This window comes from Ochlerotatus camptorhynchus, unplaced genomic scaffold (assembly GCF_037179485.1).
Source record: "Ochlerotatus camptorhynchus isolate MF236.1 unplaced genomic scaffold, CSIRO-AGI_Acam_v1.1 ptg000304l, whole genome shotgun sequence".
NCBI classification, from domain to species: domain Eukaryota; kingdom Metazoa; phylum Arthropoda; class Insecta; order Diptera; family Culicidae; genus Ochlerotatus; species Ochlerotatus camptorhynchus.
Genome location: NW_027040792.1, coordinates 1,720,149 through 1,743,564, shown reverse-complemented (window position 1 = coordinate 1,743,564; position 23,416 = coordinate 1,720,149). Strand labels below are relative to the sequence as shown.

The 23,416-nt window shown below is 39.5% G+C and overlaps 1 protein-coding gene and 1 pseudogene across 1 annotated transcript in view; one reads left to right on the top strand and one right to left on the bottom strand.

Annotated features, from left to right (window-relative positions):
- LOC135707123 (uncharacterized protein K02A2.6-like) overlaps nt 1-21,797 on the bottom strand; it is a 46,927-nt pseudogene extending 25,130 nt beyond the window's left edge.
- Nucleotides 1-23,416, top strand: part of goe (gone early) — a 284,648-nt gene that overhangs the window by 50,610 nt on the left and 210,622 nt on the right. The window lies entirely within an intron of this gene.

Sequence of the window (23,416 nt, the reverse complement as noted above, 5' to 3'; positions counted from 1 at the left end):
CCTACGTCAAAGCCGACTACAAGCAGCTTCCGGGACAGGAGTTTTATACGGCAAAAAGAAGGGGAAAGGTAGCAGATGTTTTCAAGCACATGAAACTGTCAAAGTTCGCAAAGAAATATCTGGTTTGGCAAGCCATCTGTACCTGTGGCTTGAAAAGCAGCATTTTCATAGCTTCCGGGACTGTCAACCAAGAAATTTACGTGAAAGAGTGTTTGAATAAACGTCTGCTGCCTTTCCTGAAGAAACACGGTTGTTCCGTACTGTTTTGGCCGGATTTGGCATCTTGCCATTACGGTAAAAAGGCCATGGAGTGGTACGCCGCCAACAACGTGCAGGTGGTTCCCAAGGACAAGAACCCTCCCAACACGCCAGAGCTCCGCCCAATTGAGAAATACTGGGCTATTGTCAAGCGGAACCTAAAGAAGACCAAAAAACTGCTAAGGGCGAGCAGCAGTTTAAGGCAAACTGGCTTTCTGCGGCGAAGAAGGTGGACAAGGTGGCTGTACAAAATCTGATGGCAGGGGTCAAGCGTAAGGCCCGGCAATTCGGATTTGGAAAAGCGGAAGCCTAACTGAATATTTTTCCTGAATTTTATACTAATTGAACTTGAAAAAGAAATTTAATTTGATTTTTTAAATAAACGATTTCACCGATTTACACGCGTTTTCCCTTGACCAAATTTTGACCGTATCACCCTTTACACGGTTCTGATGGTTCGATTTGGTGATTCGCTTGGTATAGGGAGGGTGCTTGACTTGCGAAAATCACGGTTCGATTCCCACTCCACCCACCCACCTTGTTTTTTTTTGTGAATCAAACATTTCAATGTCCTTTTGATTCTGCGAAAATTCGTTTCCCTAATCATAATCCACGGCGTTTCCCAGGGTTGCAGATTTTTTTCCCCTCCCGTATGTCGTGATTCCTTTCAAGTTCAGGCCAATAATAATAGATAGGCTCTTGAACATGTCGGTCGCCGTCATCCACTTCCAGTATGGAGATACAAAGGAGAAAAAAAATGGAAAACCGAGAAAGGGAATCCCAGTGCTGAAACATCATTTTTTTGCTCCATGTCTCCTGTCGATTCTGCCCATGCCTATACAATTCTAATGAAGAGAGAGAGATAGACAAGCACAGGAACAGGACACAGCGTGGCAGAAGGAATCACTTTTCGCGAGGGTCGTTGACGGTTGGTTGGGTTTGAGAATTTTTTGCTATTTTTCTACTGTTCAGCGCTTTTTACCCAGAAGGATGTGACATTTCCGGTGTGGTTTTGCTGCTGGGTAAGGATACAATAGGCGCCACCAAGCGACGGACGAAGGCGGTGCGAAAAGATTCAGGAAGCGGCGACAGGAAGCCGATGAAGAGGCGGTTTACCATGCGTTATTTATTTTGGTTAATCGGAGCGGGGTTCAATGATAATCCTTTCGTTTACGCAAGACTTGATTTGGAAGAAGCGTGCCGGGTCTAGGAAGGAGATCAAAGCTGCGTTTATAGATTGCCTTAGGATGATGATTGACTACAGTTAGTAAAGGTTATATATTTGAATTGAGAATTATTACGGAAAATGGATGAGTTTGCAAATCTTGCCAAATAAGCTAACAGAACTTGATTTGCGTAGAATCTTTGTATTCCTCACGTTTTATTTTCCATGGAAAAGCATGGTTCAATTCGTGGGAATGCTGAAAATGCTACTCAGTTTTTGCTGCATCTGAATGATGGGATTTGAGCCCCATGAAAATGCGGAGAGCAGCAATCTTCGTTATAACTTGTCCTTAAGATATAAAATTTATGTACTCGAGACTCCTTTTTTAAGGCCAAGTCACTAATGTCACTTTTTCTTGTAATCAGTCACTATTTTCCACTTTTTCAGCGTGAATTTATTTCAAGATTGATCATTTTTCTTGCAGTGTGTAGGATCTGATAGTCCAATCGATGCCTAAATTTTGTCCTAATTTTTGAACAATTGGAAGGTATTGTGCTTCTATAGCAGGACTGGTAGCAGGTCACTATTTTCAAGTCAGTCATTATAAAATCACTTTTCGCACCCAAAAGTCACTATTTCATAAAATGTAGTCACTAAAACCACTTTATTACGACCAACAAAGTCAAGAATAAAGAATTTATCTTTAAAAAATCACATCATATCTCAGCTTGATTTGGTAACACATTTGTGTTAAAAAGATTAATTACAAATCAGCGCGTGTAAAGTCCGACAAAGATCCGACAGACCAGAACTGTCCAATTGGTGTTGATGGAATCACTAATATTTTGATTTTTTTTTCTACTCCGTGATCTACAAGGTGATTCAGAATAACTGTCACCGATTTCACAAATATACAATTCTCAATGGGTATAAGAGAACACTTAGATATGCCTAATCTTACACGTGACGGAATCCATCTTTGACATAAAGAATGAGACGTAAACAAGCATGTCACGTAAAATTAAGTGCTCCGAGACAGAAAAGTTCGAAAGTACGTTTGATTGAGCTGAATTTCGCGTCTATTATGACTCAATTTTATGTCAAAATTGACGCTCAGAGCACCTAAATTTCCGCTAACAACACAATTTCATTACTTCATTATGATGGCTACACACTCAGAAAAATTGATGTAAATTTAGGTGCTCTGAGACTGACATATACGAGCGTCAATTTTGACATAAAATTGAGTCATAATAGACGCAAAATTCAGCTCAATCAAACGTACTTTCGAACTTTTTAGTATCGGATGGATTACGTCACGTGTTCCGTCATAGGTATTTCTAAGTGTGAGGACTCCAAAAGTGCTGGAACTTGCCAGCTGTGGTTCAATTTCGTAACAAATGTGGCTGGTAACTAAAGGTAAAGGGAGATATAATTGAGTTAAAAAATGGTAAGTTGAATGTTATAAATGTATGTCTGGAACTCTGGAATATACTGATATCAAAAAATCATGCATTTGAACGCTCATAATGACCATTTAAGTGACAGTTATTCCGAATTACCCTGTAGAAATTCAAGTCCGTTATCTTCAAAATTTGTCCAGACAAGATTATACAATTTCTATTTTTTCCCTTGATTGTGATATCAAAATAGTCAAGGACAATTTATCACAATTTTTTTTATTTTTTACTTCGTGATCTTGAAAGTTTTCCAAGCCTTGGATATTTCGAAAAATGGTCTAGGAAATATTACATCCGCTCAGGGCTGGTAGCGAGTCACTTTTTAGTGACTTGGTCACTTTTTTCAAGCCAGTCACTAAAAAGTCTCTTTTTTTAAGGCCAAGTCACTAAAGTCACTTTTTCTTGTAATCAGTCACTATTTTCAACTTTTTTTTAGCGTGAATTTATTTCAAGATTGATCATTCTTTGCTTTGTGGCGTTTAATCGTCTTTCTCTATATACAGGGTGTCTACTTATTTTTCTGAATAAAATTACCTGAATTTTCCAGGTTTTTCCAGTACTTTAATGGATAAATTCCAAGTTTATAATAAAAAAAGCTATTTTTTAAACGCGTTAAAAATATACTTTATTTAGGATCAAAAACCACCGCAATTTACCCAAACGTTTTTAAGACATGGCAATCAGTTTTAAAGAAACAGCTTTACAATCAAATCCATTGAAAGTTGAAGTTTAACACTTACTTAATTTGAGTAAGTCCAAGCTGAAAATACGGGGAACTTACTGGAAGCTTTAAGAACCTGAAAGCGGTTCTTTTAGCATCTAAAAATTTTCGTGAACTTATATGAAGTTCTTAGAATTTCAGAGAACTTCACAGGTGTCAAGCGAACTTGAGAAATATAGAAAACATGAGGCGTATTGTGCATTTGTTAAGAAGTTCTAAGTACCTCAAAAAAGCTAGATCTAGAGATTTTTGGAGAATTTCAGATCTTAAGAGCAGTTTTCGAAGCTTAAGTCCAGACATTTGGAGCAGTTTAAAAAAAAATCGAGAATCCTAAGGGTTCCGAGAATTTCAGGGAAGTACAGAGTCCTTCAGAGAATTTATGAAAACTTCAGAAATATTTCAAAAACTTCACAGAAGTCCAGAGAATTTCAGGGAAATTTAAAGGTGTTTACGGAAGTTCCATTTATTTTCGAGCAGCAGAACCGAGATCTTCAATAGAATTGAGAGCTTGAGGGAAGATTCGAGAACATCATGACAGGTCAGAAAATTAAAGAGCAGTTCAAACAATTCCAAGGAAATGGTAGAAACCTTAAAGAAGTTTCGAGAAACTCAGGGAATTTTCGGAAACTTCAGCTAAGCTTCGAGAGAATTTCTGGAACGTGATAAAAATATATGAACATCCGGAAAACGTGAGCGTATTTTAAGCGTGTTATATCATGGAGATTTCAAGAACTTAAAAAAAACTCGCAAATTTAGCTAAATTGATTAGTGAAAATCAACGTATTCCCATTAATTAAATAAATGCGAGAACTTTCAGCAAGCAGTGATATCTTCAAGAAATTCCAGAGAACTTCTAATAAATTTAGACACTTTTAGATGATATTCAGCGAAGTTCCGAGTACTTGAAGGACGATCAGATAGCTTCCGAATAATACCATTACCTTAAGAAAATTTGCAAAGACTTACAAGGAGTTCCGTGGAATAATGGGGTATTCCATGAATTCTATGATTGATCCGAAACCGTCAGAAGCGTCAGGGAATTATGAATAGATATCAGAAACGAGAGAACTTCAACTAATTTTCCCTGAACTACAAGTTCAGGGAAAATTAGTGAGCGTTTATAATGGTTACTTAAGGGAAATTGTCGAAACTTCAAGGCAATTTCAGTAAAGTTGCGGATTCTTAAAAGATACTGAAAATTCAGGGCAGTCTAGAGAAATTTAAAGAAATTCAATAATCGTTTAGGCAGGAAAGTCTAGATTATTGAAAAAGTTTTAAATTAGTGTCGATAATTTAAGGGAAGTTTCCAGAAATTTAGAAAAACTTCGAAAACTTCACAAAAATTTAAGAATTTGATGAGAAGTATTGTGAACATCCGGCTAGTTTCTCAACCCACAAAAGAACTTCAAAGCTTCCCTTGAAATTCTACACACATTGTAAATCTCCTAAGAATTCATTGGCATTTCTCCTCACTAATTCCTTAGATTTCTTCTCATAATTTTGTTTGGCGAACCCTCCTGAACTTATTTTCCGAATTCCTTTGAGGATGTTCTGGAGTTATTCTCAGATTTAATTGTAATCCTCCTTTTAGTATTTTCAAAAAGATTCCAAGGACTTATGCTCCAGATTCGTTTTCTCCCACAAACATAAAATTATCCTCAGTAGGCCCTTGGAATTTTCCTCTAAAGGAGTTGTGCCCCTCAGAAATTTTCAGAGTTTTCATTAAACATTGCTTTTAATTCAATTCAGGGTTTCTTGAAATTCTACTCAAAACTTCACAAGAAATCTAAAATACCTCAGAACTACCTTAAAAGCAGATTGCATTTGAAGTTTTTCTAAAAGTTTTTTTTTCCCCCAAAACTTCCTTGAAATGAGGTCCTTAGAAATTATATTAAAATTCCACGAGCTTTTGAAACTGTGCATGGATTTTGAGTCCAGATTCTTGAAAATATCTTGAAGTATTATAGCTTTTAAGTGCAGAACTAATTCAAATTTAAAATTTCTAGAAAATATGCATGCTCCAAAAAAAACTGAAGATTAGTCCACTGTGGATCTATAAAGTTCAAAGTGTGAATGAAAATAACGAGACAATTTAAGAAGAAAATTATTAAATTCTCTGAGCCTTCCAGGTAGTTTAAGGAAAAATAAAATTTCCTGAGGATTCCCGGTTTTCCAGGTTTTTGCAGTTAGTAGACACCCTGACTAATACCATTGGTTTGGAAATAAACTTCCTATTCAATCTTTCGCTTAAAAGGTTCATATTGTACATAAGTGTTTATGAGATACTTATTGAATAAGTCTAAAACATAATACATTTATTTTCTCTTAGGTCACTTTTTAGTTACTAATTTTACAACTATAAGTCACTAATTGGTCACTTATTTCTTCAACATGGTCACTAAAATCACTATTTTTGACAGCAGTGATCGCTACCAGCCATGCATCCGCTTGACATTTTTTAAATGATAAGAATTTTGAAAACTCTTCGACGCTTGGTAGCTTTTGTATTCGTCCAAACATTTCGAAGACAATATTTTAGAAGAAAAAAAAATCCATGGCCGAGATCATAAAATGTTATTTACGTTTCAGAAGTATTTAAATTTTTCTAGGACTGTGAAGTTACATGCTATTCAAAATATGAAAATTATTCCAGGCCGCACAATTTTCCTAACTTGTTTGTCTTGGAGATCTCGAATTTTTATGTCCCAGCATTGAAAAATTGGTCCAAAATCTCTAAAATGTATCCCGGAATATTACAACAAATTTCGAGATCCAGATTTTAAACCCTAGACACATGCAAAATTTTCTACACGGCAAGCAAATCTGGTTCTTATATGAGTCCTTTTCACTCCAATTTGGCTTTTGTCGACGAAACTTCTAGACCAACAGTTGAAATAGGCGGAACAACCAAACGTAAACAATAGCTTTAAACGCAAATTCCTCGAGAATCAAAGCACATACAAGCAATCTAACACCATCATCTAATAGAGCATACTTCCTTTATCGAATGGCATTGTTAGTTTGCGTGGGAGTGTTTTGATTCTCTAGAATTTTGTGTTTAAAACCATTGTTTACGTTTGGTTGTTCCGCCTATTTCAATTATAGGTCTAGACTTGTCGTCATCGTCGGTGCCGGGCTTAAAAAGTTCCAACAACAAAGGTATGATGTGATATGAGGGGCTCGATGGCCTTAGAGCGATCGTTTTTGCTTACAGAGCAGAACACCATGAGTCTAATCTCAGGCCCATACACATTCAAGATTCTTCAATCGCTTTATTTGTTAATATGACTACATGGTATTAATAACAACTCGATGATTGAAAAGAAGCTCGATTGCCTAGTAGCAGAAGATCGTGGGTCTAAGATCACAACATTTTTTATGTCTTGACGTTTCGTTCTATCAAAAATGTGGAAACTTTAATAAAGTTCTATTGATCTCAGAAAAGCCATAACTAGAGATATTTGGAGAATTCCAGAGATTTTAAGGGGTAGTCCCCGAAACTTTAGCCCAGACAATTGAATTGGTTTAAAAATCTATAAGCGTGAGTTTAGACAAATTGAGGATAGTTCCATGATGTGCGGAAATAAAATCCTTAAGATGTTCCGAGAGATTCAGATTCAGATTCAGAAAACTTCCGAAATATTTCAGGAACTTCACAGAAATCCAGAGAATTCCAGGGAAGTTTAAAGATGTTTACGAGAATTCCATTTATTTAAAAACAGAACTGAGATCGTCATTAGAGTTGAGAGTTTTAGGGAAGCTCCGAGAACGTCAAGGCAGATCAGAGAATTAAAGTGCAGTTCAAAAAATTTGAAGAAATTTGCGGAAACCGGAATTTCCGGAAACTTCGGTTTGCTCAGAGAAAATTTCTGGAACGTAATAAAAAATATATGATATGTTTTCCGTCAATCTTGTTTTCCGTGCTGAGCACCAATGCTACCAACGCCAGGGAGACAGCTCCCACACCTGGACCCTACCTATCGACCCATCAACTCATGAACCGAGGACCAACGGCTTTACTTCCCTTCCGAAGGAAGGCGTGATCAGAGATGTTATGCCTCAGAACATATCGGCGGCGCCGACTGGGATTGAACCCAGACCTGCTGGGGTGAGAAGTAATCACGCTTACCACTACACCACCGGTGCCACTGGAATCCGGAAAATGTGAGAGTATTTCAAGAGTGTTATATCATGAAAACTTCAAGATCTATAGAAAATTCGAAAAATTAGCTAAGTTTATTAGAGAACATCAACGAAGTACCATTAATTAAAAAAAAAACGCGAGAACTTTTAGCAAGTACTGATATTATCAAGAAATTCCAGAGAACTTCTAAGAAATTAAGATATTTTTTATTGCTTCATTATATTCAGTGAAGTTCTGAGTACTTCGAGGACGATTAGATAACATCAGAAAAATCCCATTAACTTAAGGAAATTTACAGCGACTTACAAGGAGTTAAGATGTTTCGAGAATTCTATGATTGATCCGAAAAGCTTCAGGGAATTATAAATATACAGTTATTCCATAGAAAAAAAAGTTATAGTGAGTCTCAGAATTTCATGAAAATTGGTATAGTTCTTCCTTATAAAAAATTTTTTAGACTCGTATTTTTTTATTCCGCCATTAGGGTACCCATTTTCGTGTTAGGGTGGTCCGAAAAATCTATTTTTTTTTTTCAAAAATGCTGGGAAACATGAATTCCTTATACAACTCAAGGATAAATATAAAGAAACAAGAGACAGCAATGAGCGATACAGGATTTTAACCACACTTCCCAAAAGTGTGAACTACCTTGCGTCTTCATCGTTTCCATGCACGTGTGGTGTATATGTTGCGGAACAATGATTTTTTTATTTAAAAAAAATTGTATCTCCAAAACTACTTCTCCGACATCGCTAATTTTGTTATATGTTATGTAAAATTAAATGATCTTTCAATTAAAAATACTAAAGTTGTTGAAGACCCTCGCAGCGGAAATCAAGAAAAAGCATTTGTAACGTTTTTTTTTCCTACAAAATCAAATAGGGTTACGGTATGTAATGTGGGTCTAGTCCTTTCATTCGGCCTATCACGCAAATAAATAATTAATTAAGGAATATTACACAAAAAATAAGGAAAATATTGATCACTGATGATTGATAAATGTGTACCACACACAAATCAATTTATATCACAACATTTCAATACATTTTCAGCTCTCGTAAGTAATAAAACTGGTTGAGAATATCACTCTGTTCGGAGTTTTTAGCCGCCATGACTTCTAAGGTTAAGATGGGAAGGTTGCACTGACGATCATCAAATGGCCTGATTATGGCATTTATTGAATGGAATTACCTGATAATACACACTAGACGTAAAACTCACAGTTACTGTTTGAATATTTTATGTTTATTTTAATTGTTTAACAACGTTTTCACAAGTAAATCATGGACCCAACTTTAGGGACACATTTCTTTTCTATGTTCCTAACTTTGGCCCATGAAATTCATTTGACAGCATATAGCAATAAGAGTAACGTCAACAATGTGGTTTGCATTTGGATGATAAGGAACGAACAGGAAGGGAGATTTTTTCTGCCAAATCTGTATAATGAACATCACAATGTTTTGATTTAGATATTCTGCGGTCGAAAGACGATAAGCGAAATTTTTAATTTTTAATTTTTAACTTGAGTGATTTAATGTAGTTTTCGTAAAATTTTCTCTAAGAAATGTTTTGAGGAATGAAGAGTATTAAGTTAACAGTGATAGTGATAAAAAAAAATACATAAGAAAACGTTACCAAGAGCGTTTTTTTTGAGAATCAAACAGGATAGGACGAAGTTGCATCCATAAATAGACCCAATTTGGGGACAATAGACCGATATTACATACATTTCCCTGGTGAGTTTTTGTCTTAAAAAAAGTAAGTTTTTCAACTTTTTGCGGTTCCTGATAGCAAACGACATGATAAGCATATCTAAGCATACCATTTAGCAGTAGAATATCGTTTGCAGGTAAATTAATTGATGAGTTATGATTAAAAACGTAATCTATGGCTGCATATTAGACCGAGGTTAGGGACGTATACCCTATATTGTTTTTTTTTTTTTTTTTTTTAGATCAGTTTAGTTTGTTTTGTAATGTTCCTTTTTTTACGAGATGACTATCTATGTACTTATTGATGTTTTGTTGTCGTACTTTTCATGTTTAGTTTAAGTTACATCATTGGGGCAAATAACCCCTGTTGATGTTCAGTCATATAAATAAATAAATAAATATATGTCAGAAAATTTACCGGAACATTTGATCAATTAGAGAAATTAAGGTAAGCATAGAAAACTTCTTGCAAGGAAAATTAGTGATTTAAGGCAAAGTTCCGTGAGTACTTATTAACTTTATAAAACTAATGGAAAATTGTAGAACTTAAAGGCAATTAAATCAATTCTAGTAAAATTGTGGGGTTCTTTTAAAAAAATACTAAGTCGCAGTCTAAAGAATTTTAAGGAAATTGAGAAATATTTTGGGCAGTTTTAAAAACATCAGGAAACTCTAGACTATTGACGAAGCTATGAATTAGTTTCGATAATCTAAACTTCAGACAAATCTTGATAACTATTAATTATTTCGCTGCGGAGCGGAAGCCTAAAGAAGTTCCTGAAATTTCAGAATAACTTCGAAATTTTCACAGAAGTACAGAGATCTTCAGAAACATTTCGAGAACTTCGTAAAAGTCTATGGAACTTAAGGGCAGATCCGAGAACTTTTATAGACATTTCGGGAACATCTCAAATAAGTTTAGTAAAGCTCCTCACACAAAGTGAATTTCAGGGGAGTTCAGTTCAATTAGTTCCACAAAATAAGCGGGAAATTTCAAGAAGTTCCCAGACTTTCAGAGAACTTTAGAGATGTTAAGAAAATTGTTATATCCGTAACCAAAGCCAACAAGTAAAACAAGCTGTTGTTAAGAGCTACTATTTATTACGTCTATCTTGGTTGGTGGTCGGATAAAGAATCAATCTCTAACTTATGACAATCATAGGAAAAATGTCATAGGAAGAGAGCAAACTTGGAATTCTTGATTCTCGTACAGAACGTTGAATAAAGTCTCCAACTGCTTCAGATGACACGGGCTTTTGTGCGGACTGAAGTTCTCCATCTTGAGCAGCAGGTTCATGATCGATTGTTGAAAAAGGATTTTCGCCAGACGTACTTGCCACTTGACCATCAGCTTCGAGTGATACGGAACCAACAGGAATAGGGACATCGTGATTGAATGGCACTTCTGGATCCAACGGTACAGCTTCATCTAGAATTTCATCAAGCAGGATTTCCCATGGTAGTTGCTGCGTCGCTTGCTCTGGATCATCAGAAGTGTAACGAGGGCGCATTTGGTTTACATGCGACCTCACCAGCTTTGGTCTCCCGTTCATGTCCAGTGCAATGATACAGTTGACGGAACCTTTCCGTTCGATGACTCGACCAGTAATCCAGGACTTGGCGTTTCTGCAATGCTGTTCAACGTAGACCAGGTCATCTTCTTCAAACTCGCGCTTGACTGCTCCATGCCGCCAATTGAACTGTTCGTTTTGTTTGTGGTTCTTGACAGCTTCAGTTACAGGAACAAGTTTCTTCAGTAGGTCCAAAGTGGTGCGCACTGGTCTTCCGAGGAATGCTTCTGCTGGAGACGTCGACTGCGGTGTGTTTCGGTTTGGGGTTGAACGATACACCGAAAGGAATGTCTGCAGGTGCTCCAGTGTGGGTGATCCTTCCCCCTTGGCTAGCTTCTTGAGGCCACGCTTGAGTGAATCAACGAATCGCTCCGCTTGGCCGTTGGACTGCGGGTGGTAGGGAGCAGTGCGGAGATGGGTGATACCATTTGCACGGCAATACTGTTGAAACTGCTCGCTGGTGAATTGCGTTCCGTTGTCTGAGACCAATGTGTCTGGGTTGCCGTAACGAGAAAACGTTTCACGCAGCATATTCAGGGTTGCAGTTGTGGTAATGGATTGAGTGCGAAAAATTTCGGGCCACTTAGAGAAAGCATCTACCATGACGAAATTGTAGTATCCATGGATCGGACCAGCAAAATCGATATGGACACGTTGCCATGGCTTGTCCGGGAGAGGCCATGACTCCAAGGTTGCTTTTGTCGGGGACTTCGCTGCTTCAGCACATGCAGTGCACTGACGGACAAATTGCTCCACATCGTCGTCAACGTTAGGCCAGTAGATGTAACTTTTGGCCAGAGACTTCATTCGGTCCATTCCTGGGTGTCCACGATGCAGTTGACGAACGATCCGCTTTCGAAACTTTGATGGGACGACGCAACATAACGCAGTTGTCGACAACTTGAAGTCCATCTCGTCTGGCGAAGAACTTCTAGACATCAGGATCAGCAACTTGCTTCGCATTTGCTGGCCAACCTTCGTTAAGGAAATTCACCACTTGCTGAAGAACTGGATCCTTTCGCGTCTCAGCCACAATCATCTGGTGCGTGACTGGAAGGTTGCTGATGGTGTCGTCGAGAATTGATTTTGCTTCAGATTCGACGCACACGGCGGCTATGACGTAATCCTCATCTGGTCTATGCTGCGATGACATTAGCCGGGATAGAAAATCTGCATAGCCAAAATTCGTCGATGAAACGTGTTGGATGTCGAAATCGTACAGCAGAAGTGTAAAGGCCCAGCGCTGCAAACGGTTTGCTGTGTAAACAGGAATACCTTTCTTTGAGCCGAAAACCTTGAGTAGCGGTTGATGATCGGTTTGCAGGAGAAAGTGTCGTCCATATAGCATTTTGTGGAAACGGGTGACAGCGCCAATGCTTCCTTCTCTGCTGGGGTCAGTGAGCGCGAGGCGTGCGCAATTGCCTTCACTTCACCGGTCGGGAATCGATGCATGATGACAGCGCCAAGGCCGTACTTCGATGCATCTGCTGCAACAACGATTTTCTTGGACGGGTCGTAGTGTGTAAGCAACAGGTCGGAAAGTAGAATGGCCTTGAGCTGCTCGAAAGACATCTGGCAATCTTTGGTCCAGTTCCAGCGTGCATCTTTCTTGAGGAGGCTGTCCAGAGGAGCCTGAGTTGCTTCATCTGCTTAACGAATTTACCATAGTAGTTGACAGCACCGAGGTAGGAACGGAGTTACTGGACATCCTTCGGAGACTGCATTTTGGAAATGGCTTCTGTTTTTGAAGGGTCAGGCCGAATACCGTCCTTATCCACGATGTGTCCGAGAAACTTGATCTGGGAGAGTGCGAAACGACATTTTTCGAGGCGTAGGTGAAAGCCATACTCACGGATCTGCTCGAGAACAGCGTAGAGACTGCGATCGTGTTCCTGCTTGGTGCGACCAGCGATGAGGATGTCGTCCAAATACGGCTTGACTCCAGGGATGCCGGCCACCATGCTGTCGATGATGCGCTGGAAAGCGCCGGGTGCCGACTTGTCTCCGGGGGGTATTCGGTTATACTGGAACAGTCCACGATGCGTGTTGACCGTGAGTAGCTTTCGCGATTCCTCCTCGACCTCGACCTGTAGGTAAGCGTCAGACAAATTGAGATGAGTGAAGTAACGTGCTCCAGCTAGTTCCGCAAAGAGCTCGTCAGGATGAGGCAGTGGATGATGGTCACATTCTAGCGCGTTGTTCAGCCCCGTCGAATAATCGCCACATACACGGACTGATACATTGTCCGACTTGCGTACGACGACTATTGGTGCTGCCCAGTCCGAGAATTGAACTGGAGAAATTATACCGTTTTGCTGGAGCCTCTCAAGTTCTGCGTCCACCTTGGCGAGTGCAGCGTACGCTACTGGTCGTTTCGGGCAATATGCAGAACGTGCGTCAGGTTTGAGGTACAACTTCTCTTGCGCTTTTGTGCATCTACCCAGCGTGCTTCGAAAAACTTCCGGAAACTGTTGTTTGAGTTGATTGGTGAACTGATCAGAACGTTGGTGTACGACGTTGACCAAGCTGCTTATCGGCACAGACCACAAATCGAACAGATCCATAGTCTCGATTCCTAGAACGTTGAGTTCAGCGCTGCTTGAGATGAAAATGCGACCAGCCTTGGTAACATTCTTGATGGTGATCTCGGTCTGGAACTCAGCGAGAAGGTTGAGATTGCCACCAGAAGCTGTAACTGCAGATTCTTCCGTCGGTTGAGTGGGTGGCTGTCCGATGCTGATCCATGTTTCTTCTGAGATTATGATGATGTCGGACGCCGAGTTGTGTTGAAGTTTGACTGCTACACCATTGAGCTCGACCGGGATGAACTTCCGCTTGCTTCCGATGTTGCGAACCGTGAAGATGCTTTTTGTCTTCACGTTCTCTTTGGATTTGGCCTGTTTGAACGGTTTCGACGGCGCATTCTTGTTGCTGTTGCAATAACCTTCCTTGTGTCCTTGTTGCTTGCATCTGGAACAGGTGTGCGAAGCGAACGGACACTCACGAACATAGTGCTGGTCGCCACACTTCCAACATGGCGTTTTCGGCACTTTTTGGTTCTTTTTTGAGGCAGGATTATTCTGGTTGCGAGAAACAATGTTGACGTTGCGTGCTTCTTTGTTCTCCACCATCAATGTGTCCTGCTTGAGATTGGCCACGCGATGGCATTCTTCCACGAGGTTCTCCAGGGCTACCTTGCTGGTGGCTTCTCCCAATTCGTTGACTGCGGTTTCGTCGGCTTCCAATTTCGAGATCAACCTAGCTCGTATGTCCGCATCCCGTGGCGATTGGAATCCACAGACGAAACGGAGAGCTTTGAATTGGTCCGGTGTGAGCTTGGACAGCTGAAACGCTTCACAGTGTTTGTTCACCATGGCAGCATACGATGTGAAGTCATCCGCGTCACTTTTTGCATACTGGAGGCACTGGTAACGGGAATGAAAAACCGACTTCTGTCGACCGAACAGTTTCTTCAGTTTCGTGACGGTTTCGTCCAGGGTGAAGTCCCGGGGATGCTTGGGAAGAATGGTGTTGACGTACTTCACGTGCAGAGGCGTGCTTAACTTGCGAAGAAGCAATCTCACACGAGCGGCGTCATCCAGGGATTGGCCGTCCTTTGTAAAGACATCCTCGTACCTCGCATACCAGCCATCGAAGAAAACTCCTCCGTTCGGATCGTACTGGAAATCTTGGAACCGCTTGCCAAGGACTCAATAATCTTCTCACTGCCAGCAGTCGGATTTCCCCGATTTTCCAGGTTTTCAATCTGCTGCTGCTGCTGCCTCGTGATGAGATTCGTTAGCTGCAGGATGGCGTTCCGAAGATCCTCGTCAGACATTTTCTTGCTCGAGGTTTCTTGCTTCGAGGTTCGAGGTGCTTCCAAAATTTTCCTCGTCGCCAATTGTTATATCCGTAACCAAGGCCAACAAGTAAAAAAAGCTGTTGTTAAGAGCTACAATTTATTACGTCTATCTTGGTTGGTGGTCGGATAAAGAATCAATCTCTAACTTATGACAGTCAGGCAAGGCCTACTATATCTAGGCCTACTACAAAAATTATTGAGGTTTCCACATAAGTCCAAAAGTTCACGCAAGCTTAAACATTTTTAGAACAGTTTAATTAAATTCGAGAACTTCGAGAAAGATATTGATCTCACTAATAAAGCTCTAAACAAAAGAAAACTTCAAGAAAGAATGGATATCCTCAGAGCAGAGAAATTCCATAAATTTTAAAAAAAGTTTCGAGAAATTCAGTGAATTGTTAGCACTTTAGAAAAGATTCATGATCGTTATAAAAATTGTGGAAACTTTAGGAAGTCCGAAAAAGTTTAGAGAACTTAAAAGAAATGATGTGATGTGTTGCGAGCATCAGGTTAGTTTCTCAAACTACAAAAGAACTTCAAAGCAGTTTAATTAAATTCAGGAATATTTTGGGAACTTTCAAGTAGTTATGAAGATCTCAGAGATCTCAGTCCATTCCATATTCAGCGGAGATTTCTTATGAAAATTCGCATGGAGTTTAATATCTTAAGCTTAGGCTTCACATGAAGGCTAAAATTCCTCAGAAATAGCATGAAAGCAGATTGCAGTTGATGTTTTTCTCATAATTTTTTTCCCAGAACTCTCGTGGAATGGGGTCCATGAGCCTTAAAACTGTTTTGGAATTTGACTCCAGATTCTTGAAAATGCCTTGAAGTATTATAACTTTTCAGTTCAGAATTTATAAATTTATGTGTTTGTTACTGAAGATTAATCCATTCTGGATCTATAAAGTTCAATATGTGAATGAAAATAACTAGAAATATTAAATGTTTTTATTTTAAAATGTATTCTTAGTAAGAAAATTATTAAATTTCCAGAGAAATGATAAGATTCCCTGATACTTCCAGGTATTTTCAGGAAAATAAAATTCCCTGCGCTGTTTCTTTACTATCTAGGTTATGATTTAGCGCATTTAAATATGTGTTCGAACATTGTTTCGGTCGCTCGTCACATGGAAACATAGTTCAAAACATTATCCCCAAAATGTGTATCAAGCTTGATTTATGTTCACATTCTTAACCTTCGTCGCTCAGTGCACCCGGCTATTAACGCGCTACGCCATTGTCATGATGATGGTACACCTTTAAATTCGAAACATTTTCAAAGTATCCGAATTCATTAGCACTTTTATTGTGTCACGACTTTTGTTTTATTACTACCAGCATCAATTCCTTTTCTTCTATTACCGTTAAATTTCAACAAAATAATTCACTCACCACCGATTCATGCCGGTGCGTGCCGACGACGTGAGTAAACCTCCTTCCCCATTAACTGACTAATGAGAATCGGATACACCCCTCTCTCCCCCTCCCCTTCCTTAACCAACCGTCATGAAAAGCTTTAAAAAAACACATTGAACCAATTCTCGAAAAAGCAATCGTCACGCCGCCGCGCTGAGTCTTTTTTTTCCGGCTGCAGTTAATGATAAAAATACTCATCCCGATGATGATGATGATGACGACGGCGGTGCAAATGCGTAACTATCGCCGCGCCAAGCCCATCCATTCCGAAACCGATGTGTAGATTTCTATTTCTGGGATGACATTTTCCCTTCCCTCAAACTCCAAAGCAGCTATCGCTGTCTCGGAAGTCGGTCGCACTCGATTGCAGCGTCCAGTAAGTGTAACGTTTCTCCGGGTTATTGGCCCGTCCGGAAGCTGCGAATGCACCGAAATGATGCAACTCACCGACGGCGGCGGGGAACGAAGCGTTGTGGAAAATGACATAAATCTATAAATATCAATGAGGCAACGTTAAAAAGTAGTAGTTTTTTACAGTGTAGTTGACCAGCATGTGCAACAGAAATGCAAAATCAACAGCGTAACGACATATGGGTATCGACGATGGTACCTACTCGGAATAAAAGTGAAACTGGAGCGCTAAATCATGCTTGCATTCGTTCACTCCTACCGCCGACTGTTGACCTTATTGAGAGCACTGTCGGGGTGCACTGTAAGAAAAACCCGTTGGAAAAGTCATCATAATTAAGTTGGATTTGATGTTGAAGTGGACAAGATTTGTGCATGATTTCCACAGAATGTTTAGACTTGCTTCAAAGTTGTAAAGACTTGAAGTTTGGCCACTACATACTATGCTCAAATTAGCACGTAAATTTTATCATAGACTTTTAGTATCGTTCAGGGAATCTCATGGAATCACTTATCTTCGTATATTCGAATAATTCCCGCGAGAACTTGTTTAATTTCTCTCCAAAATTTCCTTGGAATATTCCCCAGAAATCTCTCAGTATGCCTTTTAGAATTGAGAAACGTATTCTTCCAAAATTCTCTTGAAACTCTCCTTAGTATTCCCTTGGAAATTTCTTCAGATGCTCTTGCAGTTTCAATGGCAATATGTTTAAAATTTCTTGCCAAACCTTCCTCCCCCTTGGTAATTCTTATGAATTATCTTAGGATTTCTCTTGAAACTATCTTCAAACTAACATTAAATTCTGTAAAGATTTTTGTGAGCTATTTTAACAATTAGATTTTCATGGAATTGCTTAATATTTCTCTTTGATTGGTTGATTGATCAACATTTAAGAAATTTTCAGCCGTAGGTGATCATTAAGCATTGTTTTTGACAGGGTTGCTTCCACTCACTTGCTATTAAAAAACTGTTTTTTTTCTTCTGGATAATGAAATCATTATCCTTTGGAATTTTTATCAAAATTATTGAATAAGTTCTTCAAAGTGATTGCATCCGGAAAATCTAGTATATTTTTTCCCGGTTTATCATCGAAATTCACGTACTTCTCCCGGTGATTTAGAATTTCCGGCTTTTTCCCAATTTCCTGGCTCACTGGTCACCCTGTGTCCAGTATACAACAAGTATTATCCATCTGAATAACATTACTATAGAGATAGCAATCTCCTAGCTAGTCGAAACACAGAAAACGAAACTAACTCAGAGATCGAGTAAATTTTGCTCATTCGTAAAGATACATTTCTAAAAGCGTTGGTCACTCAGCGCATGAGTAACATACGTTAAAGTGATTCACTATCTAAATAAGATTCGTTTTCAGTGAATGAAGACTGCTTAAGCAAGCCTTTTGAGTCAAATGTTAATAGCGCTGCATGGTGAGAGAATTCTGAACTAAGAAGCCAATCATACGATAACTGTTGTCCATCCGAATAACTTCACTGAATACAGAAACCTGCTTTCTGGCCGTGCTGTCAAGTTAAAACATGGAATTTGATGCAAATTGCACACTGAGCTTGACTATCCAATATCCAATTTCTACACGCAAACCAAAAATCTATTACAATGAATGTTAGTTCCGTTCCTATCATCCTCTGTTCATGAACATCGCATCGAATGTTAGAAATTGACCATTCAGTCGATGTAATAGTTTTTTATCTTTTTATTTCGTGTTGTATCTACGCTTTCGACTATACCAGTAAGGTTGTAGAACGACGGACATTGTAGAACATTGTAGAACGACGCACACACTTGCCTCGAATCTCTCCAGCAGAAAAAGCATACGAAGTCGAGTATGCGAGAAAATGAGCGCTTCGTGTTTGCTTTTAGGCTATCCATATTCAGAAGCATGGAGAGAGCAGCAGATAAAGCACAGGTCTGATAATCGCAACGTTCGTGGTTCTCGAGTCCAGTCGGCGGCAATCTGTTTCCTATTTTTTTCGACATAACTAATTTACCTCACTAATACACTCTACATTTTTCGGTCTTCAATTTTCTTGCATTGGACCGCAATTAGGTATATCGCATCCTCGGTTCATGCGCTCTCCACTTACATCCTCTGATGATGAATCCCACATAATTGTAAGCGAATCTTACATCAACCGGTTGGCTGTAGCCGAGATGGCAAGCTAAATACATTGAAAACGAATATTACTCAGAGAATGAGTCTCTTTTACTGATTCGTATGGAGATTTTTTTTTCTAATCGTTTTTTTCTCATGCGTTGAATAACCTACGATTTAAGAAAAAATGTCATACGAATGAGTGACTCAAAACTGAGTAAAAGTTATTCACTTTCTGAGTTAGTTTCGTTTTCAGTGTGAAACGCAACGGACACCCCTGTTTATCACTCGGCAGCCAAACGATGACTGCAGTCAAGCTTTCTACGTTTCGCTTACTTAAACATTTGGATTATCATTCTATGCCCCTCCTTTTTTTCTGTATTCAGCTGATGTAGGTAAATGAATAGAAAAAATGCTACGATGTCCACGCTGCAGAGAACAACTTCGAGGTCGAACCGTCCAACGTGCAACGCTGAATGATTATGCGGCTTCGGCTTGTGTTGTTAGGGCTGATGGCTGTGTTAGGGGTAAACACCTTGCGGTCGATAAAAATGTGTAAGAAATTTTAATATTTAATATTTAATATTTCTTCATTTTTAGCTATATACATATCTAACATTTATAATGTGTGGCATATCGCACAAATATTATAAAACTGCTGAATCGACCGATATACAAAGCATCAAAATCCATTGATTATTGGCCAAGTTATTAGCATTTAAAGTCTGACCAATTTTCGTTGCATTTCCCGAAAGACGTAGTCCTACGTCAAAAAAATTTCGCCGGAAAAATATGTTGGGCACCCGGAAAAACCAGGATTTTAATGTCTTAAATTCAGTGATCATCCTGCCAGAAATGTTATCATGACGCAGAAAATATTTCACACCCGATTATTTCAACAGTGCACCGATTCTTTGCAATCCAACTGCGTCCTATTAATAAACCACTCCACGCGGCCGGCAGCATCGCTCCAACCCTCCAGATGAATCCAACACCAGCAGCCAGCGGGGCGGGGGTTCCAGTTTCAAATGGGTTCTGGTTAGTTTTTCCCGAACCATTCAACCTCTCATCGGCCATCCGACCTGGCCCGGTCGGATCGGTGCGGGAAACCACGGTGTAGTAAATCATCTTTGTCCGTTGTTGGCACGTCCCTCCACCACCGAGGTCGGTGAAGGTAAAAATAAAGAAACAAAACAAAAACAATAACATCGAAATGCTTTCTTTTCGCGCTCTCTCGCCCGCCCGCCTTCTTCGGTCGGAACGATCGCAACATCTTCGTTTTGTGCGAAAATGTTCGTTCGGGCGATGCGGGTTTCGGGGAAGAGAGGGAACAGATCAACAACAGGTGCGAACAGCTGCGTCTCGCTTCGTTGGAATGGGTGAGGGTGTTTTGTTCTAATCCTTACCGAAAGCGGATTGATGCGCGGTAGTTTCGTGGGTGGGGGTTGAGAGGAGGAACAGAAAGTGGTGGGAGTAGTCCAATTTGCAAGGCGATTTGTTTCCATCGGTTAGTGGAGAGTCAAGTGCTTTTGAAGTACGGCTGCTCAGCTGGTTGGGTAAACAATATTGTAACAGTTTTGTGCGAAACAGTATTGGGTTTTGTTTATTGGTGTTTCGTAATGAAACTATTACTGAATCCTATTTATTTCCATGAAAAATCACTCGTAAAATATGATAGAATTTGGTATAAAATAGAGCGCTGGTTTATTCACTTATCCCTTATGTTTATAATGAGCTTTTAGATAGGTTTTCAACTTTCGTTTTTTTTTTCTTTTTCATTTCAGGTAAACCTACTACTGTGGATAAATCTTTATAGGTTCCATTCTCAAATCAAGTAAGTCAGTATTGAAGGGGATCCTAATGGTTGAAATCATCTCTAATCCTTTTAAAATTACTTACCTTACCAATCAGACTAAGGCCTTGTTGTCATCTGCTGTCCGGAGAAGTCGTCTCCACTCTACTCGATCCATTGCCACACTTCACCAGCCTCGTAGTCTGCGTAGGTCGCATACAACTTGGTCGATCCACCTTGCCCGCTGCGCGCCTCTTCTTCTTGTTCCTGTTGGGTCGCTTTCTAGAACCATTTTCACTGGGTCGTCGTCCAACATTCTTACGACGTATCCAGCCCACCGTAGTCGCTCAATTTTTGCAATGTGGACGATGGATGGTTCTCCCAGCAGCTGGTGCAATTCGTGCTTCATTTGCCTCCTGCACGTTCCGTCATCCATCTGCACTCCACCGTAGATGGTACGCAAAACCTTCCGTTCAAAAACACCACGAGCATAGTCCAGGTATCGTGGCCGTAGAGAACCACCGGTCTAATCAGCGTCTTGTAGACAGTCAACTTCGTGCAGCGGCGAATTTTATTCGACCAGAGCGTCATCCGGAGTCCAAAGTAGGCACGATTCCCTGCCATAATGCGTCGTTGAATTTCTCTGCTGGTATCATTTTCGGCAGTCACCAGTGAGCCCAAATACACGAGCTCATCGACCACCTCGATTTCGTCACCGTCAATCTGAAATCTAGGTGTGAGGCTAACATTGTCTTCCCTAAAACCTCTTCCTTTCATGTATTTTGTCTTTGATGCGTTGATGGCAAGTCCAATCCGCCTAGCTTCAGCCTTCAGTCTGATGTACGTTTCCGCCATCGTCTCAAAGTTCCGTGCCATGATGTCAATGCCATCGGCGAAGCCAAGAAGCTGGATCGACTTCCTGAAGATCGTGCCACTCGTGTCTATCCCTGCTCTTCTGATCACACCTTCTAACGCATTGTTGAATAGCAGACACGAAAGTCCATCACATTGCCGTAACCCCCTTCGAGATTCAAAGGGACTCGAGAGTGTCCCCGATAATCGAACAACGCACATCACTCACTCGATTTATCGTCGCCTTGACCAATCGCGTCAGTTTATCGGGAAATCCGAACTCGTGCATAAAGTTGTCATCGGTCTTACTGACCATGTTCGTAAGATGAATTGTTTCGTATTAGAGACTATGTATAACTGAGTGATCAGCGTCGGTAGCATTGGTACTCAGTACGGAAAACAAGATCGACGAAAAAAAAGGAGAAAAATGGTCGGAATTGTATGGTTAACTCATTTTGAATCCTCTTCCGAATTACTTAACAATAGTTCCTAAAATTCGTTCAGAGGTGCTTTAGAATTCCATGGAATTCTTTTCATAATCCCGATAACAGTCCATTCAGCACTACCATTGAAGTCACCTTTAGTTCTCCTTACAATTGCCATGAAATGCTTCTCAAAATTACTTGGAACTTCTAGCCAAATTCATTATAGCAGTGGTTTTAAATCTTCCAACATGTTTGCACCTCAAAACAACCAAAAACCTTCTGGGAAGTAAAGAGTTGAAGAAACAGCTGTACAATCGAATCCATTCAGTTTAACAAATACTTAATTTTAGTACGTCTAAGATCTCAAAATATACAACGTTTTGAAGTTTCGTATTCCATGTACAAGTTCAAGATATTGAACATTTTAAAAGTGCCAGAATTAAGTAAAGGTAACTTACTGGAAGTATTAAGAATCTCAAATCGGTTCTATTAATTTCCAAAACAAATTGTAAGAGTTTTGAAGAAGTTCCTATAATTTCAGAGAACTTCACCGCTGTCCAGAGAACCTTAGAAAAATAGAGAACTTGATGAAAATGGTGGAAAGTTTTAAGAAGTTCTAAGTACCTCAGAAAAGCTAGGTCTAGAGATATTTGGGGTATTTCAGAGATCTTAAGGGTAGTTCCCGTAACATTAGTCCAGACTTTTGGAGCAGTTTAAAGATCTATAAGCGTGCGTTGAGAAAAATTCAGGATAGTTCCATGATGTGTTGAAAAAAATCGGAGAACCCTTAAGATGTTCCGAGAATTTCCGGAAAATACAGAGACCTTCAGAGAATTTATTAAAGCTTCTGGATATTTCTGGGACTTCACAGAAGTCCAGAGAATTTCAGGGAAGTTTAAAGGTGTTTACAATGTTCTCATTTATTTCAGAGCAGAGCCGATATCTTCAATAGAATTCAAAGCTTCAGGGAAGCTCCGAGAACATCAAGACAGAAGAGAATCAAAGTGTTCAAATAATTTCAAGGAAATTACAGACAGAAGTTTCGATAAACTCTGGGTATTTCCGGGAGCTTCAGCAAAGCTCCGAGAGAATTTTCGAAACGCAATAAAAATTATAGAACATTCGGAAATCGTGAGAGTTTTTTTTTATTATTTTATGTGTATAGGCTCAATCGAATAAACTTTACAGAGCCAAGTTATCATTTGCGTTATACAATATTAATGTCCTAAATTTTAAAATTAAAGGATTTCAACCGATTACTCGCGGTCTTCTCGAGGCTACTGAACGACAATTGTATGGATGGGGAGAGGGAGAAGGAGATTTGGAATATGATTTATGATTATTTTTTTTTAACTATTTGTAAAACATATACTTAATCCTTTCAACGTTATATCAGCTTTGTAATTATTCAATTATTACAGAAACAAATATACAAACAAAAATACTAACACTCACACACAAAATACAAACTAAACACAAGTTTAATCAAACTTACAATCTAAGGTTAATA